The sequence below is a fragment of the Cibotium barometz genome, chromosome 12 (assembly GCF_041138505.1).
Source record: "Cibotium barometz isolate CiBa-2024 chromosome 12, ASM4113850v1, whole genome shotgun sequence".
In the NCBI taxonomy this organism is placed as follows: Eukaryota; Viridiplantae; Streptophyta; class Polypodiopsida; order Cyatheales; family Cibotiaceae; genus Cibotium; species Cibotium barometz.
Window position 1 is genome coordinate 604833 of NC_141057.1, and position 25936 is coordinate 630768.

Consider the following 25936-nt stretch of genomic DNA (forward strand, 5'->3'; position numbering starts at 1 on the left):
GTTTTAACATCCTCGAAAAGTAGGAGAAAAAAAGAAGCTCTCCTCTTTACCCTTCACATTTTGAAGGGGGAAAGAATAAGAGGGCATTTGCGTCGTCATACAACCTAAAGTACTAGGCTATGTTCCACCTTCAAGTTTTACAATATTTTCTTTAAAACACGTGTATGGAAATTATTGGTTTCATTTTGGGATCATTGGAGAGTTCTTGTTCAAAAATTTGCTCTCAATTTTGAAAAGGGTTTTACCTTTGCTAGTTAGAGAAACTCTCATGCATCTCATTTTCTTTTACAAACGGTAACCTTTGCATTAGCGCATCTATATAATGGAAAAACAAAAAAGTTTAACCTTCTTCAAGAAGGTCATCCAATAAAAGAATAGATCCCACTTGCAAAAATGAATGATGCCCTACTTTTTATATATTCTATCTTTTCTTCCTCACAAGTGCCAACCATGTCTTTTCCATTGGCCTACCACATAGATTAAGTGGGCTATTTTGAAAATCTTGTGAAAACATCTTGTATGTCGCCTAACTTTCCGTCTTGATGCCAAACTACCACTCAAGTTCATTCCCATTAGGAATTACTTGACTATCATGAGTCCCTTGTGAAAACCTAGTGTGCCCATTACATACAAAAATGGTAGCCCCATACCTCCTTTTGTCTACCACTCATAGTCACTTTGTTGTCACGCAATTTGTACCTTTGAATTACAAGATGCTTCTTAAAGAGATGGACGACTTTGTAATCATCACACCCTATATATGCCTTCATATCTTTTCATGCATTACATTATGTAGCATCACATCGTTTACATTACTTCTTCTCAATCAATTTATAGCGGTCAATGCCTTAACTCATCTTATTAAAATGTGTCATAATACAAATGTTTTATCACAAGAACTTTACCAACCTTGTTAAGGCCTCCTAAAAGATACCACTATTTTCTTTTGGTTTTGTCTAATTTTGAAGATTAAAATATTTGAAATTACTAGAAATAAGGATCTCTATATAATATTTTTTTTTCAAATATGGCGATTGAACCATTAAGTAACATTATCATCATGTAAGCCTAGAAAGTGAGGCTTGCAATGACCATTATCATTTACTACATGCTTGCATGAAAAAACTACAAAATTCCACATGATGTTTAGAAAGTAATTGTCTACTTAGAGATTACGACAATAGGGTAAAATGTTGACGAGATGGAATCCTCAATGTTAAAAGATGTTTACATATTGTTTGTAACATTATCGACAAGTGATGTTCTCATACACATTCACAAAAAAAAAATAATGTTATGTCTTTTGAGTAAACGATAGTTTCATTTGTTTGCACTTCACAAAAAAGGAGTTCACAATTTTAATAAAATAATCCATAAGCATTCCATGCCTATCTATGAAAAAATCCAAAGTACACAATCATTGATGTTTTTCTCCATATTATCTTCAATACCCTTTTTGGTTAAACAAAGACCACAAAAAATGTGTTGATATTTCTACATAGCTTATTCCTTTTAAAGAATACGTCATCTCTCATTGATAATATATACTGCATTATTGGTGGATGGTTATTAGATTAGTAGATTTTGTCTCATTATGCGAATATATGCTAGCTTGAATGCACTAACTATAGTCTAGTCTAATGGGAAACATAATATACGTGGTGTCATCAATTCTTCTCTTCATGATTATTTGGAAAATATTGGCGCATTAATGCACAAACAAGATCCAATTGTACAACCATCATTGCACTTAAATTGAATCTAAAATCACTTGTATGGTGAGATTGTTGAAGCTTAGAACAAACTAGAAAGAAAGTAGATATGCTATAATTTATACACATGGAAAATCTTCCAACATGGATAATGAATTCAACCAAATTAAAAAGCAACTAGATATGCTATGATTTATACACATGGATAGAGTAATATTCTCTTATGCATTGATACTATTCAAGAAGAAATTAGATAAGTTAATTCAATAAAATGAGCCTCTCTTGCATAAGACAAACTTAGTCCCCACCATAAATAGATGCAAAACAAAAAGGACACAGTTAGTGTTCTTCAACCACACTGATACTTAAAACTTTTTGTCTAACTTGAGCATGGAAATTACAATATGTTTTTTACATTAAGATGTTAAGAATATTTATCCTTTATACTAGAGAAAACATAGCTCATATATATGCTAATATTTTTTAAACTTAATGATACAATATATAAGAAGACAGGGAGTCCTAGAGTGAACACTATAGCTCTTGAGATGTTACTTTTTTTCCCTATACTAGAGAAAACATAGCTCATGTAAACTAGGCTTTTTTAAAGGAAAAAACTTGATGAAATAATATAAAAATAATGATAAAAGAAAGGGAGTCGTAGGGTACAAAATATGAGAAAACATAGCTCATTTATATGCAATTATTTCTTTTAAACTTGATGATTCAAAAATGCTACATGGGAGTTATGTGGCTTGCCTATCGGCAAGCGTTCTATCAGCACAAAGTGGGTATTCAAACCAAAGCGGAAGCTTGATGGCTCCATTGATCATTACAAGGCTCTTTTAGTCACCAAAGGGTATGCCCACAAAGAAGGCATTGACTATAATGAGACTTTTGCATCCACTTCACGCATGGCAACCATCCGCACTCTTGTTGCACTGGCTGGACATAAAGGTTAGAATGTACATCAATTGGATGTCAAAATTGCTTTTCTGAATGGTGATTTGCAGGAAGAGGTTTATGTAACTCAGCCTCGTGGCTTTGTTCAAAAACATGCAAAGCTAAAGGTATGTAGATTACATACTCTATGGCCTGAAATAGGATCCACATGCTCGATATCAAAAGATGCATACATGCTTGCTCTCTTGTCTATTTCAGAATAGTCCAGCTGAGAGTACCCTCTATGTTCACAAAGAAGGGAATCATCCCATAATCCTAAACCTTTATTTGGATGATCTACTCGATTGGCCCTGATGAGGGGCACATTTCAACTTTCATAGCTAACTTACAGCATGCATTTGTTGTTTCTAACATGGGGCTATTACATCACTATTTAGGTATCTAGGTTATACTAGTTGAGGGGGGCATCATGTTATCTTAGAGAAGATAAATTCAACATCTCTTATAGAACGGTTCCAAAAGTGATAGATTGCAAACCTGTTCCTACTCCTGTGGAACCAGGCCTATGCCTGTCTCTTGAGGACTCTTCCGAGCCTTTTGATGTTGCCACTTTTATCAGCAGGCTGTCGGATGCCTTATATATCTATGCAATACCCATTTGGATAATGAATGTGTATGCAATATCACAATTGAGAAGATTTATGCATTATCCCAGCACTCAACGTTGGCAAGCAATGAAACGTGTCTTTTGTTACCTTCAAGGCACTCAAGACTTTGCATTGTTTTTTATAGAATTGCGTCTTCTTTATGCTTGTCCACCTACACTAATAAGGATGGGCAGGATGTTATGACACTAGGGTGTCCACCAATGGGGTAACTCTTTCCCTCTTGACAGTTCATATATTTCATGGATCAGCAGAAGCAGCCAATAGTGGGTCACTTCAAGTTGTGAAGCTGAGTACAGGGCAACATTCACAACTACTATGGAGTGTGTATGGCTCCGTTGTGTCTATTGGCAGATCTTAGTGTTACAGGCATATTCTACCACCATTTTCACTAACATCCAAAGTGCATTAACTATCATGTGAAATCTAGTATTTCATGCATGGAAAAAGAACATTAAGGTGCATTATCATTATGTCAGGAAAAGGCTCCATGTAGGTGAGATTTCCTTGACTTATGTGGGCACACGTGCCAATGTGGCAGATGGGTTTAACAAGTCTCTTTCTTCTAGGGAAAAGTTTGAAGCTTCTCGAGAAGCTTTGAAGATATTACCTTTATTAGGGTAGTCTGCTACACCCTGTACACATTCACACTATTCATTGTAGGGGGATTTGTTAGCCAAGAAGTCTTTGGCATGAATAGCCCAACACACGAGCACTTTTCATGTGCTGGCAGGGGTTTTTTCCTCATCTTATGTGTTGGCCACATAAGCCCTAGGGCTAGGGCTTCTATTTGTACTCTTATACTCCAGTCATTTCATATCATCATCATCGAGTACCTTCAAGCTTCGATGATGGAAACGGCAATAGCCATAGAAAGGGCAACGTGTAGGGGGGTCCCACTCCCCTGTCGCCTAGCCACCCAAACCCGCGCCATCCCTAAAAGGTGGATCCAAGGACAATTGGGGGGGGAATACCAATGTGGTATATGAACTCACACCAAAGGTGGGGGAGGACACTACGTGGGATAAATGCAATGTGTTAGGCCATAAGGGGAGGAGCAAGGGTAGCATCTCCAACATTTCCCCTCCATGTGAATGCCATCACACGGAATAATTGTGTGAACAATCCTAAAATGGGATTGATCATGGTGACAGACATAGATTAAGCAACATAATTAAGGTAGATTAAACCACACTAAGAACTCCATAAGAGAGAGAGAGAGAGAGAGAGAGAGAGAGAGAGAGATTGCACACTCAACACTCAATTCTATTGCACTATCTCAAGTGAACCCTACAATGATATAGGCTTTCTAGCCTTATCCCACTTTACATGTCATTATCCATGTGGCACTCCCTTTTCCACTTCTTTGGTCAACACTCACACACCATACATGTGGCATTCTTATCTTACCACAATATCTTGCACCTCTAGGGTGCTTTCACACACTCAGCCAAATAACCCATTTATTTTACATTGCACATTTCAACACCCCTCCTCAATGTAAACTTGGGTGTGTGCATAAAATCTCTCCAATCAATTTGATCAACTCACTTCTCACCCCATCAATTTGGCATTGCCAATCTCGACACTCCCCCTCAATGTAAATTGGAGTGTTCAACAAGTGTGTGTGCATGTGCTTAGTCCATTTTGAGCTGTCTCGCTTCACAGCGGAACCACTAAGTCCGATTTAAACATAGAAGTTCGGGTGGGAACCAACCCATGCACATGCACCTCACACGTGCATCGCTCATGCACACATCACACGAGGCGACAACCATTTTGAGCTTATAGGTGAGCTCGAGCAGGGCAACCCTCATACCATGGGTGATTACAAAGCACGTGGGCTTGGGCACACGATTACCCTCATACCATGGGTGACAATAAAAAATTACAAAGCTCTTTTGTGTGTGAACATGTTCTTTACGGGTTCATGAAGCAAATATGCCATTTAAAGGCATGTGAACAAGGAATGAAATGCTTACAAGAATATGTGCATGTGAAACCACCCTTGACATTTTAAGGAAGTGCTTATTTGAAAGGTGAACCTTTTTAGAGAGAAAAATAAAATAAAATTGAATCTTCTCTATACTGCACTTGTGCAGCTTTTCTCTACTACACGCCATAATGCATTTCTTTACAGGCCGACTTGCAGCTTTTCTCTACTACGCGACAAGACTACCAGCTGGTAATTGTGTGTGTGCTGAAATGGGACCAACTAGGTCTCTTTTCTCCTCAAGATCTCCGTTAGCTACTGCAGGTTCCATGGTGAGCTTCACGAAACCTTCTCTCTCTCCCATCATGATGGTCAATGACAAAAAGTTGACAAAAACATACTGCCAGGAAGAGGATCCAACTTTAATGGATATCTATGATGCTAAGTGCAAAATGATACAAGCCTCTTCCACAAAAGCTCCTCTACACAATGACCTATAAAGCCTCTACTCCTTCAACCCCATCCTCACCTATGAAGTTTGATGCCAAAACCTTGCAATATCAGTAGCTATTCTTCCTGAAGAAGTCCCCAGAGCCCAATCATCTATCTCTAACAGGGAACTCAAAGGAAAGGCCCTGGATCCTATGCATCTTCATCGACAAACCGCATCAAAGGAGACAACCACATGCTCAAAGGCCTCGTCATCTATCTCTAACAGGGAACTCAAAGGAAAGGCCCTGGATCCTATGCATCTTCATCGACAAACCGCATCAAAGGAGACAACCACATGCTCAATAGCCTCGTCATCTATCTCTAACAGGGAACTCAAAGGAAAGGCCCTGGATCCTATGCATCTTCATCGACAAACCGCATCAAAGGAGACAACCACATGCTCAAAGGCCTCGTCATCGATAGCCACTCCATAAGAGACTCTAACCTCATCATCATCAACAATGCCCATGAGTCTCAAACCTGCAGCCTCAGCACTAGCCAAAGTCAAGGAGGGTCCCAAACCTTCTGCATCAACCCTAAAGAAAACTCAATCAAGACTCCCACGATCACGATCTCTTAATAGTATCAAAATGTGGTGGAGAAGCAGTTACTTGTAGCTCAACGCTACTATGAAGGTGCCAATCAAATTTGGGTGCCTCGACAATCAAAACCTCTTCCTCAACGTAGCACTCGAAAGCCAAAGAAAAAGAAAAGTACTCCACAACAACGTCCATAAAAGCCTATGCAAGTTCCTCAAAGAACTCCACCAATGCAACAAGTGTGGGTACCAAAAACACGGCTGCTGTGCAGCACAAGGGTACTACCGAAGAAATACCAAAGCTTGGGTCCCCAAGCGCATCACAAAGTCCCCTAAGCTTGCACAAATAAAAAAGCCTCAACACCAAGCATATCAGCCACCAAATTAAAGTGTTCATCAAAGATGGGTGCCTGTGCATGTACTTCAACAACAAGGATACTATGATGGTAATTCCATCATATGGTTGCCAAAATCAAACAATGTGAAGAAAACCTCACCACCGACTTCAATCCCAACAACTTCACCTAAAGTTCGACAAGAATGGAGGCCCAAGCAACAGCAAGCAAATTACTCAACCATTCTCGTGCATTCAGCACCAACACAAGAGCTTGTTTGTTCAAGCAAACAATCAGCAGTCTTCCCTACTGCCTCGACATCATTTCAGCAACAAATTCAAGAATCAATACGGAGACTTAGGAGCATATCAAGAACAGAATAACAATGCTCTTGTCACCCCTCTAGAAGTGAGAAATGAGCGCACAAGGAGCTGTTGCTTGTTGCAAATCATGACTAGATGACCTTTTTTTTTAATTTAAAAAAAAAACGTCGAGGTCAAAACTTGCAAATTCACAGAATTACAATTCACGGAGTTCCATCTCACGTCTTAAGAACCAGCACTGTCACGATTTAAGCCCCATCATGGATTAAGCCATATCACACAATAGCCACTATATATTTATTAAGCTTATTGCTTACTATTCTTTTGGCTAAATTAATGTAGCAGCTGCTCCATGAGTACATATCCATACTCATGCACTGGAGAACATTTGCACCAAAGCCTCACCATCGACAACTTCCAGGTACATCTCTAGATGGGGGGGCCATGGTGGGCGAAAGCTTGGTCAATGGTACAACAACTCATCGCTTGGAATTTTCCTTCACATTACAAACCTCTCCAAATGATGCCACAATCTTCACAACTCAATGATTTTCAATCCCTAGTGAAGATCTCTATATTATGAACTATATTTGTTGTTTAAGGAGATGCATCCACAGGCACCAATTCATCAATGAGATTTTGAGAAAGTCTACGTAATTCTTTCAATTCTCACCAACAAGTGGCTACTTCAACACAGAGCAGTTCAATAAGAGTCTATATGACTCAATTCTTGTACTTCACGTAAATCTGCTTCATTGGAACACTTGAATATGCATAAAAACATAAAAAGCACATGGACAGAAGAAGATAGGATCAGGTCCTACTTAACAACAGTTGACAAGAATCGTGCCACACAAAGGGACATCATCACAAGCCAATTACTTCAAAGGATGAATGTCGTTTCAATGAATCAAATGAGGAACTGAGAATCACCATCTCGTTCTGATGATTAAGTCTATGTTCCTCCCGATCCTTCTTTCTCTTCTCTCCCATTATTGACATTTATTAGTGTCCCCATTAACAAAAATCACATGTAACCTTGCCGAGGATGATTGCCAAAAACAAATTGAGCCCCAAAAAAGGGGACTCACACAAATGTAAAAATGCAATCATTCGCAAAACAAAAAACCCCACCCCCTACCCCATTAAAAATTCCCAGTAAACCACTAACCTCTTTATTCATTAACTAGCTTTTCTTATTTCCTCCGCTCCAGAGGAACAAAGACCATTGAATGTCATTCAACATCAAAGCCATCAAAGACCATTGAACGACAAAGCTTGTTCATTCTCCACGCATAAAGGTCTTTAACGTGATCACGAGGACGCGATCGCCATCAGGAAGGGGGGGATGTTAATCCAATTCTAGGATCAGCAAGAGCTACCACCATTATCTTACATCAAGGAGTCACGGTATACACCAAGGGTAATACAGTCAAGATATGAAGCAATAGTGTCCAAAGCTACAACTTGGACGGGCACTCGTAATGGTATGACAGAGTATTTATGGCAATTCTCGCTACAAGAGCGTGTGGTAGCAAGTAAGGACGAAGTCCTAAGTGATGTACTTCATGGATATATTATGAGAGTAGTCATTGTAATAGCATTAGGCCTCTTATGAGCCTAAACTGCCCGACTGGCCATAGTTTAAGTGAGTATGAACACTTATGACCATGTATATAAGTGAATTTCTCTCATAATACAACATACTCTCCCATTGTGGAATTGAGACTTGCTCTTGCTAATCTCTCTCCCTAATGCATGCTAGTGAGTTTGTGTGAGTGAAGTGAGGTGAAAGGAGGGATGAGGACTCGCAGTGCAACACGGCAGTGTGACAAGTCTCGCGGGAGACACGGTGGAATTGCTTCTCAAGGAGTTGTAGAGCTTGAAGACCTCAAGGGTTATGAGCTCGACCATTGGAAAGATCCTCAACAGTTTTGCGGTTCACCAGGTAATCTCTTTTTGGATGTGTTTCAAGGAGGGTTAGGATGAGCCATAACACACACACACTCTCTCTCTCTCTCGACAAAGCAAGAGCTCTCATAGCACAAAGGGGGATTATGTTCTTTCATTATTATGAGAAATTGCCTTTTGTACATATGTCCCTTATCCACACTTGGCCACCCAAAACTTGCTAACTAAGGCCTTGGGTGGCCAGTATCTCAAAATGTACAACTTTTATAGTGCCTTTACATAACACTTATTAATGCCCTCAATTGGATGAGCATCTTTAGTAATCCAAAAAGGGATTAACATCAAGTGGTTGCAATAATTGGTACGCATGCACATGCTATGAGTCTTTCCTCAGCAGACATTATGAAGTTAAACTCTAGGAGGATCAAGTGCCATGGGTGATGCTTCCCGTAGCACGTGGCTTAAAGATTTACAAAGAACTACAATGAAAAGAAACTTGTTTGACAAAAGATAATGGTGATAGTGCTTTACTACATAGACCATGGTGATACTTCTTTACAACGTAGACCATGTTGATACTTCTTTACTACATAGACCATGAAAAGACCTCCATCAATCATGGTCGATCATGGTCTGCATCATTCAATTGGCAGCTAAAAAATCTAATTGGTAAATCCATGGTGTGTTCTCCTGGTTGGGGGGCTAGCACATAGCCAATTGAAAATGTGGAAGCATCAATGTGCACATGATAAAAGATGATGTCCCAATTTGGAAGCTTGTAGAATTGATACAATTATAAAGGCTTTCTTCAAGGTCTCATTACTATATAGTCCAAGATAAAAGTCAAAGAGGATCCTAGTGATGGGTCATACCACAGACCAAGCTTTTGCCCACTTTGCCTCCCCCATCCAAAAATGTACTTAGATGGGTGTCAATGATGAGGCTTGGTGTAGGTGCGAGCTATTATGAGTGCCTATGTATGCAAGAAGATGTGCTAGTGCAAATACCTTGTGAGTAGATGTTGTGCATGGGCTATGAGGGCTCAAGGTGTGCCCATGTGTGTTCTCTTCCATGTGCAAACTTCAACACTCTCCTTTCTTCGACTCTTATTTCTATTTTCTTTGACATTTTTTAGGAGAATCCTGAGGGGTTTTTTCATGCCAAGGTTTGTCATTTGACCAGTTTGGTTGTTGCTAACGAGAATGGGTAGTCAAAAAGATTGGTAAAACAAACACTCGTATGTGCACCAGTGTGATGGGCTCCAAGCAATGAGATCATGTCATGGATTAATCCTAAATATATCATACCAGCGCACATCCAAAATAATATTAGTCAATGCACACAGCTGAATAAACACATTAATCCTGACGATATACACACATATGATTACACATTAATCCTAAGAAAATAAGGTAGAATTTTTTTTACTTATGCAATTGCTTTACTTCCTCCTCGTGTTTAAATATGAAGTGATTTACCGTTTGAATGCTTTTGATGATAGGATTAAGGACATGAATTATCAACCAAGGGAATGGACATGCCCCTAACTGTAAGGTGGTAGTAACATGATTCCAACTACATGCTCACAAGTAGGATGACTCTTTAGTGATGAATGTTCACTTTCCTTGATGGGATAAGCCTTGTGTTTTGTATATTTACTTGTACATGGTCTTGTTTTTTCACAAACTAGCATGATCACACAAAGCATAAAAAAGTTGTTGTAAACCAACTGGAATTCTCACTCTTAGCATACTCCAAAAGTACCTTGGATGGGTAGATATCTTTATTAAAAAATCATTCAAAGAGCACTTCGAAAGTACCTTGGATGGGTAGAGATTTTCATTCAAAAAACATGCAAAGAAACTGAGCACACAGTACTAATGACACTCACATGAAACTGCCACTTGTGTGAAGAGTGTATTCCACAAAACCCACAAATTGATGTAGTCTTGCAAATCATCCATTAGATTACTTTATGTTAAGCTTTTAATATTTATAAGCTTTAAAAACTTCTCTCCCCATGGATTTGGGAGCTGAGGGAGAGGATGAAATAAGTGTATAAGACAATATTTTCACCAAGTTGCATTTGGCAAAGAAACCATAAGTCTTCGATGCATAGATGTGTGAGGGAAAAAAAACATGAGATCTTGGTGTTCATGGATGATGGTAAAGATCAAGTCTGTAGCAAGCAAGGCATTGAACGATCACGAGCACGTATTTGCCCAAGGTTGGTCATATATCTTATTCATGCGCCAGCTGTGAGGGAATTCATAGCTATGTAGCCCTTGTGAGAGCGATTATCATGGCCAACCTCATGGTGGTGTTTAGCTTTGTGTGGGTGGCCCACGGGCGCCGGCCGGCCGGCCGGTGGGGGCCTATAGTTGTTTGGGGTTGAGCAACGCTTATGGTGAAGACCAACATATAGTATAGGCTTGCACACGGGGGGCTAGCATGGCCACGTAGTTGTGCGTAGGGTTGGTGATGGACATGACTGGCTGGGAAGAAGTGCGCGTGGAAAGTGCAGGTAGTAGGGTAAAACCTCTGGTCACGCAAGTCACGCTGTGGAAGAGAGAGCCAAAGCATACACACGTGCGGCCATGCGGCCTATGGAGCACATGAGCGAGAGGAGACGGGCAACGGCATGATCTTGTCAATCGAATGCTAAAGAGAAAAATGGACGATCGATTGAAATTGGCGTATGATCCCCCCACCCACTATTTGTTCGACGATGCTTCTTCTTGCTACTCAGGTGAGCACCACCAACGTTTGTTGCTGTTCTCTACGCTTTCTTGTGCTTGCTAGCCAGCTCGCTGCTCTGATTCCTCCAAATCATTGATTTGCTTTCTGGCATTCGGTTTCATTCGCACGCACTCCTCCTAACTTCACTACACTCTTGCTTTTCGTTTGCAGACACCAGGCTCTACTGTTGTTGGCCACAGCCTTGTGCTTCCTATGATGAACCAGCACCCAAGCTTTTTATTGATTGAGGATGCATATTACACTGGCTACTCCTTGTTGGCAAGTAAGACAAGCCCATGTCAAACACATTAATAAAGCATACAGGCAAAGGGAATAACACACAGGCAGCAGCGCGGAAAAAAATACTTCTTGACGGCATAAACCATGGCCAATCCTTCTCTCTCTATGGTGGTGTAATTCACATCTGCATCATTCAGCTGACGACTAGCGAAGCAGACTGGATAGTCCCATTTGAACTCACCAAGCTGGGCTAGAACGCAACTAATAGCAAAATTTGATGCATCAATATGCACATGAAATGTGAGATCCCAATTGGGGGATCGTAGAATTGGCACGCTTGCCAATGCTTGCTTCAGTCGATCATATGCTTCCTGACATTCCTCAGTCCACTCAAAGATAATGAGGAGTTTGTACAAGGGTCTTACTATTTCAGCATAAAATTTATGAAGCGGCGATAATACCCCACATGGCCCATAAATCTTTGCACACCCTTGTAGTTGGTAGGCGATGGCAGCTCCAACATTAGCTTGATCTTGCTATCGTCTGTGGATATACCATTCTTTGAGACAATGTGTCCCAATATCACACCATGCTTGACCCAAAACTGACACTTCAAGGGGTTCAGGGATATACGATATAATCGACATCGCTCGAATACTTTCCTCAAGCAGGCCAGATGGTCTACCCATCGAGAGTGTGCACACAGATCGTCAATAAATACCTCCAACCACTTTTGTAAGTAGTCCTTGAAGGCTGTGCACATCAACCGTTGTTGGGGCATTTGTGAGGCCGAATGACATAACCTTGTATGCAAATGTTCCCCACATTGTATTGAAAGCTGCCTTCTTGTGCTGGTCCTTTGGTGCTATGGACACCTGATTGTAACTGGAGAATCCATCCAAGAAGCTCTAAGCTTCTCTCCTAGCCACTCTTTCCAAAACATGTTTTATATAAGGTAGTGGGTAATGGTCTTTCCTAGTGGCTGCATTGACCTTTTTAAGATCAACACATACCCTAAGTTTTTCATTCTTTTTTAGCGGGTGAAAGTATGTATAGGTGGTACCAAAAAAGAGTGTCTTGGACACTCCTTTTAGCCACCCCTTTGGGAGGAGAAAGAGGCTTAAATTTGAAATAGAGGTGGGCTTGAAAATGCAACTGAGCATTCATTAAGGGAATGGCGTGCCCATTAAACGCTTCTGAATATTCTCTCTCCTCCACTCAGTCTACACTCGTCCTGCAATCACTCTCTCTCTCTCACTCTCTCTCACTCTCCGCCTCTCTCTCTCTCTTTCTGCCATAGCATAGCCTCTGCTTCCCGCCTACACAAAAGGGCCTCTCTTCCCGCCTGAGTGCAAGCTGTATTCAACTGTACACTATCTCCCTCTCTCCCTCTCTCTCTCTCTCTCCATGAAGACTACAGTTGTGCTTTAATGGTCTTCTTTGCAATAACCTCAGCCTCCTAGCTCCCTTATAACTGCTTTAATAGTCTTCTTTGCAATAACCTCAACCTCCTAGCTTCCTTATAACTGCTTTAATAGTCTTCTTTGCAATAACCTCAACCTCATAGCTCCCTCATAACTGGCTCCACATGGAGTCTCATAGTGTACAGAATGGCAATACATGCTCTGTATATCTTCCCCCATTATCTATCATATAACACATCCCGAGAGAACTTCTCCCAGGTCTTCGAAACTACTGGGTTGCAAAGAAGAGGGAACAAAGAAGCATTGAGAAGAGGATGGCACATACGTGTGAGGATGGTGACATTGATGAGCGAGAGGCAAAGAAAATCTGCAGAGCAGTTTCTCAGTGCTGGCGCAAACAAACAAACAGGCTTTCCGAGGGCCTTCAAACAAAGATTTTACAATAGCTCCTCCGTCATCCAACGTTCTCAGTGTTGCAGCACACGTCAGAGACACTTGAGAGACTCATTTTCTCTAACATTTGTCATACATTATCTGAGGTGAAGACACCCCATTCAAATAACGAGTCGTGGCATGCCTCAATGGCGCATCTGGTGTTGACAATTAAATGAGTGGTAGAGAAGTTGCCAAGGCTTTAGGAGTTCATCGAAGGAATGTCATTACGGCTGCAACATGAAGCGGAGGAAGGATCACTTCCCTTGGATTCTTGTCACTGTCAATTGCATAGGGCAAGCACCATCACCAGTGAAATCAGGGAAATCATGTTCCAGTTTTGGTCGGTGGAAACTCGCATCTCCCCAAACAAGAAAGATGTTGACAAGAGTGTGCATGTATTGCATCCAGTGCATCTACTCGATTTGCCTCAGGTATCACTGTGTTGAGAGTGTGTTGTAAGAGCTACATAGTTGCATAGGGCAAGCACCATCACCAGTGAAATCAGGGAAATCGTGTTTCAGTTTTGGTCGATGGAAACTCGCATCTCCCCAAACAAGAAAGATGTTGACAAGAGTGAGCATGTACTGCATCCAGTGCATCTACTCGATTTGCCTCAGGTATATCACTATGTTGAGAGTGTGTTGTAAGAGCTACATAGTTGCTCGCATATGATTGATAGTGTATCCAGATATGCTCTTCTATACGATACTGATTTCTAAATGTCAGTGGTTTAGAGTGCTTGACAGTACTAAAATTTTGTATGATAGGGCATTAGAGTGCTTTACCATGCTTCCAAATGTTTGCAAGTGCCTCACAGTGCATTACAATGCTTAACCATGCACTATAGTGCTTTACGAAGCTTTACAATTGATTTCAGATACTTTTGAGTGCTTCATGGTGATTCCAAGAAATTCCAAGTCATGAGTGCATCTTAGTGCTTTTGAGCATTTTCAGACCACTTCTGAGTGCCCGACAGTGCACTATATTGCTTAACCATGCTTTATAGTGCTTGACATACTTCTTCAAGTGATCACAAGTGCTTCTAAGTGGTTCATAGTGGTTCCAAGTAATTTTATGTCATTCCAAGTGTATCTAAATGTTTCTGTGTGCTTCTAAGTGCCTTTTGTTGCTTCTGAGTGCTTAATAGTGCTTCAAAAAGCTGTCAAGTGCCAGAGAGTTCTTCCAAATGCCTCCCAGTGCTTATACTCGTAATGGCTTAACAGAGCTTCAGAAGTGATAACAGGAGCTTCCAAGTGCTTGTAAGTGCTTCCAAGTACTTGCTAGGGCTTCTAAATGCTTGCTAAGTGCTTGCTAGTGCTTCTAAGTGCTTGCAAGTGCTTCCAAGTGCTTCTAGTGCTTGCTAGGGCTTTCATGTGCTTCTAAGTGCTTCCATGTGCTTCTAAGTGCTTCCAAGTGCTTCTAAGTGTTTGCTAGTGGTTCTAAGTGCTTCCAAGTGCTTCTAAGTGCTTGCTAGTGATTCCATGTGCCTCTAAGTGCTTCCATGTGCTTCTAAGTGCTTCCAAGTGCTTTACTTACTTCTAAGTGTTTGCTAGTGTTTCGAATTGCTTCTAAGTGTTTCCTAGTGCTTCCAAGAAATTCCATATTATTCCAAGTTCATCTAAATGGATCCTCAGGTTTCTAAGTGCTTGCAGGTGCCTGAGAGTGCTTTATAGTGCTTTACAACCATTTACTAGTGTTGCCAGGTGTGCAGAAAGTGCTACTAAGTGTGTCTAAGAGCTTTACCCAATGAGTGTCATAGCTTTACACTGATTGAAAGTGCGTCATAATGCTTACCAATGCTATAGGTTGCTTCAGAGTGATTTATAATGCTTGATAGTGTGTCTAAATTTGTCTTCTTTGTCACCAAAGGGACTTCTATATGCGGTTCCAAGTGGCTCATCCTAACATAAGGATCTCCCTCAGATGTTTTGAGGGTCTAAAGCCATACTTCGTACGCAAGTTGAAGGACCGCAACACGTGTTGCTATAAATACCATGTGCAGCTTGTCTACTTCAAGGAAGCTCTTAATCAGATGCGCCAGGAAAGATATGGGCTACATGGCCGGCCATGCAGTTTGTAGGTGCACGAGCAGCTGAAATCTGACGGATGGGTGTTACATAACGCAGCAGTGAATGCAGAAGAGCCAAGTGCAGACTTCTACATCTTGAAGTGCACTAAAACCAAGCGCTTGACCATCAAATCTGAAAGGGATGAATGGCATAACCATATTCAAAAAGAACTCATTTGTCGTTGAGGGACTCTTTTACGACAAGGTAAATGGCCAAGATGACACCTACGTTCTTTTGGATGACAAGCCCCCTGCTTTTATCTACTCCCACCTGCTACGATGCATCAGGTTTCCGATGTGCTCGGTAGAAGGTGAGCCTAATGTATATGAATTGTCAAATGATGTATTTGAACAAATCTATAATAGCATGCCCCCAGAGGAGAACTTGTAAGTTCTAACTTTCAAGCTAGCACAATGCGTCCTCCTAAGAAGCACTATTTCGCACGTTCAACTCTTTGACAGCACTTTCAGTAGTAGACAAGCACTTTAAGACCACTTGACAAGCACTTCTAGTACCTACATAAGCACTTCTAGAATCTACACAAGCACTTTCATATTACTTGAAAAGCACTTTAAGTACCTAGACAAGCACTTTAAGTAACTAGACAAGCACTTTCAGACCACTTGACCAGCACTTCCCAAACAATTGAAGTTCCTACACAAGCACTTGACAAGCACTTGGAGGCCACATGTTAGGTGCTTTTAGTACCTAGACAAGAATTCTAGAACACTTGACAAGCGCTTTAAGGACCTTGACAAACACTTTCAGATTACCTGACCCCTAGACAAGCACATGTTTAGTACTTTCAGACCACTTGAGAAATTCTTGTCAAGTACTTCAGTACCTGGATAAGCACTTTTAGGATCTAGACAAGCACTTTTAAACCACTTGACAAGCACTTCAATACCTAGACAAGCACTTTCAAACCACTTGACAAGCACTTTCAAACCACTTGACCAGCACTTTTAAACCACTTGACAAGCACTTCAGTACCTAGACAAGCACTTTCAAACCATCACTTTCTTAAGAGTCCACAAAATGTAACCACAGTATAAACTAAAGAAAATGACACCACTTGACAAGCACTTCAGTACCTAGACAAGCACTTTCAAACCATCACTTTCTTAAGAGTCCACAAAATGTAACCACAGTATAACTAAAGAAAATGACACCAGATCGACACAAAATCGTTCCAAGGTCAAAACCATTTTTGTTTGTATATATGTCAAGGAGTGTTGGAAGTTAGCCACACAATAAAGGCACGGTGTCAGAGCACATTAAGCTACACAGTAAGGGCATGGTGTCATGGCAGTGAAGGGGCTACAGGCAGCCCTCTATAGTACAATGGAAAAAATGCCTGCAAAAGCACTTCTAATTTGCTGTTTTACTCTTTGGACACTTATACTTTCTTTCTTTAGGATCCAAGTTGGGGGCTTTAATTTCTTTCATTTCCTCAACATTGTTCCACACGATTCTCCAATTCGACCATTGCAAGGCAACATCCCTGACATCAAAAGAGCACTCTCTGACAGTTTTTGCTCTGTCAGCACTTTCTGCCCACTGCTTTTCAGCAGACAGACTACAACCACCCACCATGTTTTTGTATTTCATCATCAAGGCGTCTAGGTCGAAGGGGGCGTCCACATCATGCATGGACGAGGTGGAAGCGGCTGGGTCCACCCCCTCACTAGCCTCTGGCTCACCTTAAGACATAACAAACAATTACTGTACATATCAAAAGTAGCATGAATCCTATCCTATGAAAGAGACATGCCTTACCTATGGACTTCTCATATGCATTCCCAAGTGCCCAATATCTTGCTACAAGTGGTATCTCCCACGAATAGTCCGGAACAATGCACTTGGGCTCAGTCACATAGACAATGGAAAAGCAAAAGGGGTGGTACTTGTGGGCACATGGCAGATAATAAACGCGAGCTGCATGTTTGCTTGATAGCAGCTGGCCACAGGCCACACAAGATCCACCAATGAGGACAGTGTCAGCACCTAGGACAGCAGACTTGGCAGGCGGGGTAGGCACTAGAAGGGCTCTCCCCTCTCTCTTCAAGAAAGTGCATGCCTCCTTCACGAAGGAGACCTGTCTCCTCAGCTCACATAACACATGCTCCATTTCCTCAACCGAAGACTGCACATAATGAAAAACAACCAGCCCATCAGAACTTTCAAGCATGTGTAAGTGGTTTGAGCACCTGTTAGTGGTCTGTGCAATGTCCTAAGGTCTAAGCACCAATGAGTGGTCTAAACACTTGAAAGTGGTCTAAGCACTTGCAAATGATGCAACCACTTGCAAGTGGCTCTTCCAAGTGTTCTAAGCACCTGTTAAAGGTCTTAGAAATTGTATGTGCTTTGTGCTTTTGCTAGTGTTTTAAGCACTTGCAAGTGGTATGAGCACTTGAAAGCGGTATGAACACTTGCAAGTGGTCTTGAACTTCGCTAGTGGTCTAGGCACTTGCAAGTGGTCTTAGAACTTGCAAAAGGCATGAACACTTACAACAAGTGGCCTTAGCACTTGCAAGTGGTATGACCACTTGCAAGTGGTCTTAGCACCTTCAAGTGGTCTAAGCACTTGCAAGTGGTATGAGCACTTGAAAGCGGTATGAACACTTGCAAGTGGTCTTGAACTTCGCTAGTGGCCTAGGCACTTGCAAGTGGTATGAACACTTGCAAGTGGTCTTAGAACTTGCAAAAGGCATGAACACTTACAAGTAGCCTTAGCATGGTCTAAGCACTTGCAAGTGGTATGAGCACTTGAAAGCGGTATGAACACTTGCAAGTGGTCTTGAACTTCGCTAGTGGCCTAGGCACTTGCAAGTGGTATGGACACTTGCAAGTGGTCTTAGAACTTGCAAAAGGCATGAACACTTACAAGTGGCCTTAGCACTTGCAAGTGGTATGACCACTTGCAAAAGGTATGACCACTTGCAAGTGGTCTTAGCACCTTCAAGTTGTCTAAGCACTTGTTAAACTTCTAAGAACTTGTATGATTTCTATGCACTTGCTAGTGATGTAAGCACTTACAGTGGTATAACACTTGCAAGTGGTCACAGCACTTGCAAGTGGTCTCAATACTTATGAGTGGTCTATGAACTCGATGACTTCTAAGCATTTGCAAGTGAAACAAGCACTTGCAAAAGTGGTGTAAATGTATGAGCACTTTCAAGTGCTTAAATCACTTGCAAGTGCATATATCACTTGCAAGTGCTTGGACCACTACTTAAAGGATATAAAAATGCTTGAGTTTTCAAAAGTACCTGCATAGTGGACACCTCCTCCTTCATCTCTACAGACGTCATAGCACTAGAAGCCACTGAGACCCCCCTCTCTAGCACTCCTATCTCAGCTTCCTTCTTTAGAATGAGAGCTTCATTTTCTAGGGGAGATGCTTTTAATATCTCCATGTCTGCTCTAAGTCTCTCCATCTCTACTATAATCAGGGCATAGGCCGATTAGGTGCCTTCGTTGCGTAGCCACAAATCCCTCTTCTCTGCTAAGACCAATTTAGTAGAACCAACCTTTGCTTCAGCAATATGGGCCTGCCGATCAAGATCTTCAGCAATTCTACCTAACCATTCTATGTATAGGGGCTGGGATGCAACCTCAATCGGTTTTGCAGGGTGATTAGACACTGTCAAGGCGTAGGAGTCAACAGCATGCTCTGTTTGTCCATATAAGACAGAAACACCGTAATCGGACATGAACTTCCTCACTTTGCGATTCAAACCTCCCCGTTGAGCCTTCACATTCTCCAAGACCATACCACCCACCATAGCCCATGCAATCTTGTGACTTTCGGGATGAGCTTTAGAAGCTGCACAATTCTCAAAGGCAAACCCCCTAGCAAACTTTGTCATTAGTTCCCCATTAGAGGGGGTAGCCTGGTACACTTTTTGATACAAAAGATGGCAAGCGTTGTATAGGTGATCCTACACCATATGCAGGAAGACCTTTGTCTTCTTCTTTTCGAGAACTTTGAAGACAGTCAGCCACTCCTCAGGTGGCAAATCCTTGATAGTAAGGTCTTTGGGCAGCTTGCCCTCCATGCTCAAGCCGTACTCAGCATGCAACTCAGTTGCTGAGTAGCAAAAACGGGAGAGCTTTACATACTCAGATGATGCTATCAATATAAGAGAACAAGCAAACGTTAGTTCTTAAGGGGAGCATGCATTGACAGGGAACAATGTGCAAACAAAAGCCAATGGAGGAGATATGTAAGAAGGATATGTGCATGCAACAGACATGGAAGAGGAGCACAATACCTTTCCGAGCGGACTTTCCTGTTGGGGGGCCGCATGTTGTCTGGGAAGCTTTACCTTGCTCTCGCATCGGTGAAGGGGTCTGCACGACTGAGTCAGCATCCGCAAAGGGTCTCTTGCACCTCCTAGGGGGGGTGTTCTTCTTGGGGGTGGGATCACTCATCTCTGCGCACACGGCTATGAAACGGTGAAACCGTGAGTGATGCGAGGCAGCAGAGGGATGAATGGGCAGGAAGCTCACTTGGTGAGAGGGAATGTAGGAACGGAGCAGAGGGAGAAGAGGAGTAGAGGGAGAAGGGGGGCACACACGACAGGCCAAATCAATGCATGCTTAAAGGAGGGTGGCCCGTTTCCTTTTCATGATGGCCCACTATTTTCCATATTAAGAGAAGGGGGGCGCCAAATCATTGCATGCTTTGAAGAGGGGGGCCCAATTAATATTATGATGGCCCACTATTTTCCATATTACTAATTTTAAAAACACTAAACTTCCCTCCTTTTAGGGGCTATTGGTGGTACCACCAAAAGGTGAAAAAAGTGGTACCACCTATATATGCTTTCACCCTAGCACTATCACGATTGGTGACAAACAATCGGTATGCTCGATTTCATATATGAAATCCATAGCAATGAGCTTGTCAATTTCTTCCTTTACAATTGTCGCATACTTAGGATTCATCTGGTATGGTTTCTCCCTGGCTGGTCTCAACCCTTCCATGAATCTGTCTAGCAGGAATATGGCCTCTACCATCATAGAAGGCACAGCAAACTCTGCTCGGATAATGTCATGAGATACTGATGGTTTGCTGCGTATCATATGTGCCATCATGAGGGCCTGTGGTCTCTCTATGTGTGTCCACCAATGGGTAGCAAGTCCTAGCGCCCATACCACTACTCCATACATCAGTGCCGGGGTGACTAATGTGTCAAATAGCCACCCCTTCGTCTAGGGCTCTTGAAAATGTACCTGGTGGCACTGTCTCTCTAGCATAGCCAATGCTGCATATCCCCGTGGGGCTGGTGAACCCATGGTGAAGCACGTGGCTGCTCTCTACAGAGAAGGTAACCCCTAGGCACACATATGATGTCACCACCTCCACTTGGCATCCTGCGAGAGTGAATGTCAGCTGACTCCTGCCCTGTCTCGATGTATGAAAGACCATAACCTTGGTTTTCCCAAGGTTCACAGTAAGACCTCTCTGTGTGCAGAAATCATCGAGTGCATGTAGATGCTGCTGTAGACCTCCTGGAGACTTAGACACTAATACAATATCATCAGCATAAAGCATAATATGTACTGAGGTACCTGCTAGATCAACTCCATCTCTCCCTCCCCATGTAATGAAGTCAGCCACCTCATCAATGTATAACCCAAATAGCGTGGGGGAAAGTGGGTATCCTTGCTTCACACCAATGGTACTAGCAATAGTCTCGAACATACCTCCTGGGCATCTGACTCGCCCAAAAACCTGCTCATATAATGCATAGATGCCCCATGTCATATCTACTGGTATGCGGAGCCGTGAGTATAGAGCTTTGCACTCGTCATCATATCATCTGTTCTGGGGCATAGTCCCAGATCTCACAGGCTCTCCTGTGTGGACACGATTTGGGAAGCTCTGTAATGCAGCCGTGTGTAGGAGTGATGCCAGCTGGGCTGTAATGGTATCCATAGGTGCTAGGGGATCCATGAGTAGGAGCCCATCCTCTACTCTGCCAGTGTATATGTCTGCCATGTCATGTGTGAAGTAGATGGTAGTGTGTGGCGTCGGTATGTGGGGGGCTGGTGATACTAGTGATCCGGCTAGTGAAAATGCCAAGTATGTATGATCTGCCCCAATAGGACGAGGTGGGATGGAGAATGAGGTGACAAGCTGTGATGCCTCCAAAGACCCCATAATGTAGTCCACCACCGTGCCTCCGGTCCGTGTATGAACCCCATGTGGGAAGCATGTCAGCCCTCCTGATCCCGGCCACTGTAGCATCCCGTTATAAATAACGAGACGATGCTTGGCTCCCAACTCTAGTAAGTGGTCCCCATAATGTCCTCTGTCTGGTCCAGTGTCCTCTGATGCCCGACTAGCCCCTATCTCCTCATCCCCACAGGGTGGAGGATCTCCATGTCATCATAGTCATACACCTCACGTTGTCTGCTCTGTGTGTGGGCATTGAAGTCACCCGTAAGAAATACTTCCTCTAGTGTAGAATAATGCATAATCTCCTTTGAGATAGACAAGTGTATGGCGAGGCTCCTGTCTCCTCCTCCTGTGGCATGTCCTCTATAATGACATAGGAGGATCCTGATGGAGGAAAGTAACATAGGGCTATAAAAAATATTTCAATGTTCCTTAGGTTTAAGATAGATTTGATATTGAAAAGAAACCTCCTTTCTATCTTGGCCATCACAGAGAGTACATCATCATAGAGAGTGATGTTTTGTAACATGAATGGACACAAGTATTCCATAAAACACTCATATTTACAATATAATGCAAGGAGGAGTTTCACCCATTATAGGATGAGGGACCAAAAGGAAGCGGCATATTAGTGAAGCGCTAGGTGACCTGCGAAGGATCCTAGAGGGTGCTGACCATACAGTGCTCGAGCTCTGGGTCGCCGAAGATACCCACATGTGCATCGAGGAAGATAATGGAACAAGGAGTTATTGTTTTCTGAAACCGGGCATGGATCTAGTTGATTGACCTTGCTAGTCCTCAACGGATGAGTCCATGGCTCTTTTATATGGATCTGTTGGTTGATCTTGCTGATTCCATTTTGATTTTTATAAGTGAATATATTACCGGGTAATATGAGCTAGGAACTATCGAAAAGGCCCCTGAGTTGACAGGTGGTGAGCGTTCTGGTTTGCCAATGATGCCATAGGTACACCGATGAAGGAATGATTAGAAATTAGAATTCAATCGGATATTTTGGAGGATTATGATCACTGATTCTATGGTTTCATTAAAAGATTGTTTTAAAGATAGATGAATCACTGAAACAGGCAATTTCATATTGGGTCTGTAAGTGGTGTGACTAGCTTGAAGTTTGCATGAAAATCTGGCTAGGGGACCTGAGAACTCTTTTCCCTGGTAACCCGGACAAAACCTAACCAAATTCCTAATTGGATCCCATCACTACACTGGTTGGGCGGTTGGCAAACCCCCACAAGGCTGGATGGGGTTAGGCTAGACTGATGGATCCCTAAAATGAGACTCAATTCTGGATGGGGTTAGGCTGGACTGATGGATCCCTAAAATGAGACTCAATTCTGTTATGGTATGATAGATGAAGTAAATCTCGGATTAAAAATGTTCTATGGAAAAGAATCAACGGCTGTGCCTCTCAATGAGGAAAAAAGCGTTGGTCTCTATGATCCAAGTGCAAGTCTTTTCCTTGATCTAACCATGGGACTTACGGGTTTGGTCAGATTAGTTCAGTTAGTTAAGGCTCTTGACTACGTTAGAGTAAAATTTATCCTCAAGGAATCGCCCATGATTTCTGGGTGAGGGAAGCTTTTTCGAGTTCGGTTTTGGAAGAACCGAGGGATTAGTCTCTTGTCCGGATATCCGTGGTGGGCGGGACCCTGCCCCGTGCAACAAGTGCTACTTCCACTGCTAGCACCCTAGAATTCGTTGCGCAGAGGGGACAGGGACCTTTCAGCTCTAGTATTAGAGCGAATTGGCTAAAGTGGATCAACTGAGAAGCCAAAAATGTCAAAAATTTGTGAAGTAGCAATAAAAGGTTGGAATTGTGTGATGAAATTCATACAAATTGATATTCAGAATGAAATTCATAAATTGATAATTGGGTCAGATGGAAGTACCGCAATTGTATGGAATCCTTAACTTGCTTGAGGCCTAGATATGATGTTATTTACCTTATAGTTCCAAGGACCGTGACTACCCGTATATATCGAGGGTATAACCACAACTCTTTACTGGCAGTATATACGAGTAAATCTAAGACCTTGAAATTATAATAAAAAATGCTATCCAGATGATGAATTGGAATGTGGTTGATATGATTTTAAAATTCTGGTTGAGAACTGATGAGTTGATTTGGATTCTGATTGAAAAATGATGATTCCTGAATTTTGGTTGAAAAGCAATAAGCTGAGCAAAACCACAATGAGGATGAATGGGACGAGTCCCATTCATCCTCACAGGGACGAGTCCCTGTGATAATGTTCATAACTGGAATGACGATAATGACTTCAACAAATCACTATGAGATAGGTGGATTGTGCTGATAGATTGCTACTGTTAACACTGATCAAGTTAAGGGATGACAAATTAAAAACCTATATAATTAAAATTCATGGAGGAATGTTCAAATGGAAATTTCGGTCTAATGGACCATTATTGTGTTAAGGATATGAATGATATGATCTGAATGAATTTTTATCTAACGATGAGTTCTATATAAGGGATATTTATCCCAGGATTCTGTTGGGTTGACCAGACTATAAGGAACCCCAGAATCATTTGGATCTTAAGGGAAAGAGTTGTCCTCTAGTTTGCGAGATGAGGACATCTCGTTTTTTAAGTGGGATAGGATGTAAGATTCCTCCCTCCAGCTTTTGAGGTGTACAGGTCCCCTTCTGATCTTATAATTATTCCACTCTCTGAAATAAAAGAAAGATCCTATTTTACCCTATTTTGGCCTGGAGAGAGAAAATGTCTAGAGGGAGATAATCCAAAATTGACATATTTTTGGATATAAAATTCCTTCTAGTGCTAAAATGGTTTCCTCTGAAACAGCAAATTCAAAAAGAACTTTCCAATGTGCAATTGGAATTAATTGAAAATAGGTATAAAGGACCTTAGCCTAAGGGAATAGATTTTCATAAATTTTTGGATTATGGTCCAATTAAGGTTCCTATGGACCAATAGGATCAATCCAAGTGTAAGGTTGCCAGTAATAGCAGCGGAGCTATGGTAAAATTTTTAAGAAATTGATGCATAATTCATTCTTATGCATAACGTGAAAAGAGGACTTCCTATCATATTCTAGGATTGAATATCCTAGGTTAAAAGAATGGTTTTTGTCACATTCAATGGAAAACTAATTTTTAAGTTTATGTGTAATTAAATAATTAAGAAATAAAAAAATTATGGTAGTTATATTTAATGGTAAAAGAGAAATTCCTATGACATTTGGAATTCAATCATTTAGATCGAAAAAGAGAAATTCCTAGCATATTGGAATTATTGGATATTTTATATAAATTCAAAGATAAATTTATTTTATCTATGAGAAATATTTAAATGATAAAAGAGGAATTCCTACGACATTTGGAATTCAAACATTTAGATGGGAAAAGAGAAATTCCTAGCATATTGGAATTAATGGATATTTTATTTAAATTCAAAGATAAATTTTAGATAAATTTATTTTATCTATAAGAAATATTTAAATGATAAAAGAGGAATTCCTATGACATTTGGAATTCAATCATTTAAATGGAAAAAGAGAAATTCCTAGCATATTGAAATTAATGGATATTTTATTTAAATTCAAAGATGAATTTTAGATAAATTTATTTTATCTATGAGAAATATTTAAGTGATAAAAGAGGAATTCCTATGACATTTAAAATTTAATCATTTAAATGGAAAATGAGAAATTCCTAGCATATTGAATTAATGGGTATTTTTTTTAGATGAATTTATTTTATGAGAAATATTTGATGATAAAAGAGGAATTCCCATGACATTAGAGTGCAAATAATTAAATGCGAAAAGAGAAATTTCCACGATAATTGAGATCCAAGAAATTAAATGGGAAGAAGAGGAATTTTTGGTATAATTCAATTTATGATTATTTATCAAAAGTGGAAATATGGGTAGAATTGATTTCTGTAAATCCCATGAATTCTTCTATTCCAAAAGAGGAATATTGAATATAATTCATTTGAGGAATTGACAAAGAATATGGAAA